Raw genomic sequence first — 4,822 nt, forward strand, 5'->3', positions numbered from 1 at the left:
CGGACGCTGAAAAACGCTATCGCGTGCTGTAAATTTGAGGCGCCGGTTTACGCGCGCTTCATAATTTACACTGCGCCATTCCCCCGTCATCCAGGTCCAGCATCTCGGCGCCGTCCCCGCCTCATCTATTTGTGGCCGTAGGCAGCACTACCGCCGCGCCGTTGCAGGTGGCCCGACGCCCGCCCATCCCGTCGCTAATCCCTAGCACCACCCTCGTTGTTGCCCTGGCCGCCGTGCATGGAGAAGACGACCCCCGCGAGAGGATAATGTCGATTGGGCGAGGACTAATCGTAGCCACGAATCGCTTTGCGATCGCAAGGCCCGCGCGTGACCGGACCAAACTCCGGCCGGTCCGCCGGGTGGAAACGTTTCCCTATGGAAAATTAGGTCGGAGATTTTGTTGACCTTGCACCTCCTTCGTTTTCGTTTCTGTTTATATACATGGGACAGGTGGACACTACGTACACTTTTTTCTTTTTTTAGGGTGACACTACGTAAGCTTAGCGTGCACACTACATAAACGATCCCCGAGACTCCACCCCAAGGGAAATTCAGCGGAACAGGCACGTACCAGACGCCGAGATTTTTTTTTTGAGGGAAAAAAAAAGACCTCGGCGGCTGGTACCAGCCGCCGAGGTCGATTAGCGTCTAACTCCGTGGTCATTTAGTATTATGCAAATATTTGTCATTGCAAATTTGATACGTAACATTTACTTTTGCGAATTAGTAGCCAGAGTTATAAAAGATCTTGGTAAGAAATCATGTATTTATGAAGAGGGTAGTATAGAAGCTTAGAAGAAGATAGTCAGGATCATGAGTTGGGATCGGATTGATCCTCTATGATAAAATTGCAAATGGTTGGCTCATAACTAGTAGGATCGTGACCACGTGACATATGTGGGAAGGAAACCAAACTATTCAAAAAGAGCAGGATCGTGAAAATATGGATATCTAATCAATTTAGATCATAACATCGTAAAAAATCACAATAAAATCATGATTCCCACTACCTTGCCAAAAACAACCTCCTTGTATATTTTCCCAGAATAAAGTAATTTGCACATATTTGGGGGCAGTCAAGATTTATATTAATTGTGCATATATTTTTTTTTGCGGGCAGTCAATATGCCATAAATGGATCCTTGGTTTTTCCTTCAAGGCAATCAATTTACAAATATATGTGCAATTAATAACGGAAATGTTAACGCCCACACATATGGGCGTTAGCCAACTCGCCCACACGCCTCCATCACCATCCAGCGCCTTTTGCACGAATTTTGGCATAAAAAGGCTGATTTTGTGTGCCACGTAGGACAACTCGAGTGTGTGGCATGTGGGGGAGGTCGCCCACACGCCTGTTTTCTCTCCGCGGCCAACGTTCGCCAGTCGGGGCGTGCGATGGAACTGCTATCGCGCCCGCACGCCACGCACCACTCCTGTTCCCCATCTCCCACGACTGCCATTCTCCCACTCTCCCACACCCAAGCTGTCATTTGCCATGTTTTTGAAGGGTACATGGCAACTGCCCTATTTGTGATTGTAAGCATATGGCAACTCTCTTTTTACCCGAACATGTTATTGTTGCCACGTCTGTTTTGTAGCGTTACATGGCAACTGTATAGTGTTAGTAGGTGGCAACTCCTAAAGATACCACCGTCACCCACATGCCCGTCTCCTCTCCCACACACCAAAAGCCATCAGTTGCCATGTGTTTTGCAGGATACATGGCAACTGCCCTAGCGTGCTTGTAAGCAGATGACAACTCTCTTTTTACCCGCAACATGTTTTTTGCCATGTTTTTTAGTGCTACATGGCAACTGTTCAGTGTTAGTAGGTGGCAACTCTTAAAGTTTTTCCAAATCATGATAATTGTAGTTGTCCGACATGGCAATAGCTGCAGTTGCCCAAAAATGGCATCCGACACTTGACCTAAGATGGCAACTGTAGTTGAGCAACCATGGCAACTGTAGTTCAGCAACATGGCAACTGCAATTCAGCAACATGGCAATTGAAGAGGGTCCGTACCATGGCAATCGCGGCGGGACGCGTGGTTACTGACACGCGGGGCGTGTGGCTCGCAGGCGGGGAGGGGCGACGGCCGAGACAGGTCGTGCGGGCCGCGTCCTCGCTTGCCCGGACGTGTTCGTGCGGGGCGATCGCGCTGCACCGGACGTGCGGGCTGTGGCTGCACGCGCCCGGACGCGGTCGTGCGGGCGGGTTCCTGTCCATGCCACACGAGGCGTGCGGGCGGGTTCCTGCCCACGCCACACATGTGGCAGTTATCGGGACCCATTAATAACGCCATCAGTAGATGAGCTGTATGTTTTGGGTGTAAATATACTATATAAATATTCCTCGCAAAAAAATACTATAAATCTATTTTTTACTATATATATGAGCTGTATATTTTGGGTGTATATCAACATACGCATTTATAGGATACAGACCGATGATTTCAATTAATGTATTTAAATGTTAACATATATGTAAATAAATCGAAAACTTGTAGCATACACCTATGTCCATTATAAAAAGCCATCTAAGACCCTAATCACAGAGCAGGAACCCAGGCATATCTGAAAAGATTGGCTTAACCTCCCAGTAAACACGCTATCTCTCTCTCTCTCCCTTTCTCATTGCCACCATCAAGCCAGGATGAGGTCGTTCTACAAGATGCTACTACTTTCGCTTGCCCTTGTTGCGCTGCTATCCTCAGGTATGTACGTTTGGAGCATGTTTTGTGATCAATTTTGTATGGCGACCTTTTCACTATCGTTTTCTCATAATAAATCTCTGCAATCTTTATATGCTGGAACGAACATATAGATCTGATGATTCAGGCGACGGCTAATGGTGGCGGCTCGCTAATCCCTGAAGACTGCCGGCAGACCCCAGTCATCCCTGGGCCGTGTAACCCCAAGGCTTGTCTCCGCAACTGTCAAATCAACGTTGGCCCCGGTGCGGTTGGCGATTGTGATGCTGGTGGATGCCGGTGCACATATTGTACTGCATCTCAGTGGAACTAAGCAGTGATTGTTGCTTAATTTTTCTCAGTTTCGATAATATGCAAAATGTTGGGTTCTTTTTTCTGTCTGGCTACCTGGCAAATACTCCTACTTGGAAATTCAAATCAGGAATGTCAGAAATTTCATCGATTCGAGGAGCGGTTGCCTGATTAGCATGTTTGCTTGTGATTACCACATCTGAAAATTAAGGTGTGGTCCTCTAGCCTCCCCTCTCCCTTTGCTAGAGGTGTGCTGCTCTAGTCTCCTTGATTTATCTTCCTTTGCTAGTGTAGTAAATTGATGGAGCTCGTGAAATCGTGAACGGTGTGCAAGTTATAACGCACATATATAGCTAGCGTTTGTCCTTTCAAGCTGACAATTCGTTTATATTCACGTTAGTAATAAAGAAACTGAAGCCATTTTCATGCACGGTAGGCAGCAAGAACTGCGTCGTCATTGATCAAGCGTATGCAAGTGGGTTTTTTCCTTCGGCTACAATGAATTCACACATTTTCAATCTTTAAAGATCATCCCTTTCCCTGCTGGTTCTCCACTTGTCTGTCGGATCCTAACACATGCACTATCCCAAAATTCATACCACGATGCAGTCAAATCTTTATCTGTTCTAAATGTTCAACAAAAAATGGTAGTCAATGTCGCCCACAGCGCAATAGGAGTAGGAGGGATCAGAAAGTTGGGAAGATAAGCTTGCCCTGCTCGGAATTTCAAGGAGGCTAGACAGGATGCTTTCCGGATATGCGATCCCAATGAAACATTGTGTGTCTCATCTCGTTTTGCCACCGAGCCACGCCAGTTCTTGGGGTACTGTGCTCGACACCAACCCAGCCGTTCTGCAAGAATCACTGGGGCTTGCTACGTCCAGTGTAGTCGCGGTTTGCGCGCACGGGACACATTGCTGACGTGATGGAGACCCCGACCCGGATCCACGTTGATGGTTGTGCATCCTAAGCGCTTACTGGGCACCAGCGATGTGCAGTTACACATGGACATGGCCATAGGAAACAAACAAGGTGCTGGCACGCAGACTGAAAGGAACCCATTGGGGGCGTGAGACTCTGGCAGGCGTGGACCACATAGTTTTACCTTTTTAATTAAAATACGTCGAAAATGTAACCGTTTTCGTTCCTTTTGTATGAAATCCGTCATGTCTGTATGAAATCCGGCCGTGTTTGCATGAATTTCATCAATTTGCTGAAAAGAGTTTGAAAAGTATGTGACTAGCGTTGGATGGCGTCCTCCGCATCTGTGTCCGCAGACGGTTACCTCCCTGTCCGTGGACGGATGCGGGAGAGAATTTGCGGGTTGCCGCTGGAGATGCCCTTAGCATGTTTGCTTGTGATTAACACTTCTGAAAATAAAGGTGTGGTCCTCTAGCCTCCTGTCTCGTTTAGCTAGAGGTGCTTGCTCTAGTCTCCTTGATTTATCTTCGTTTGCTAGAGTATTAAATTGATTGTCCTTTTGAGCAGACAATTCGTTTAACATGCACGTTAGTAATGAAGAAATTGAAGCAATTTTCATGCACGGCGACGTGTCAAACTGCCCTAAACTCGTTCAACCAGGATTGCTACTTTGGCATTTTTTGCTCATGGAAACGTGGTGGTGTTTGAATATTATTTTTTTGTTTTGGCCAAGGCCTAACTCTACTGTAAATAACTGACATGCTCACCTTATTATATAGAAATGGTTGGCGGCTTAATTCACACATCTTCAATCTTTAAAGAGCACACGTTTCCCTGCTGGTTCTCCACTCTTCACTTGCCTCTCGGACCCTCACAAACGCACTCCTACACTATCTC

General features: G+C 46.9%; 1 long non-coding RNA gene across 1 annotated transcript; it reads left to right on the forward strand.

The window, feature by feature from the left end:
• The first annotated feature begins 2,543 nt into the window (after positions 1-2,543).
• Positions 2,544-3,228, forward strand: LOC119280704. The gene is made up of 2 exons (XR_005138155.1): positions 2,544-2,716; positions 2,827-3,228. It is a non-coding gene; the product is annotated as an uncharacterized LOC119280704 (long non-coding RNA).
• The last annotated feature ends 1,594 nt before the right edge of the window (positions 3,229-4,822 follow it).

The sequence above is a fragment of the Triticum dicoccoides genome, chromosome 3B (genome assembly GCF_002162155.2).
Source record: "Triticum dicoccoides isolate Atlit2015 ecotype Zavitan chromosome 3B, WEW_v2.0, whole genome shotgun sequence".
Lineage (NCBI taxonomy): Eukaryota > Viridiplantae > Streptophyta > Magnoliopsida > Poales > Poaceae > Triticum > Triticum dicoccoides.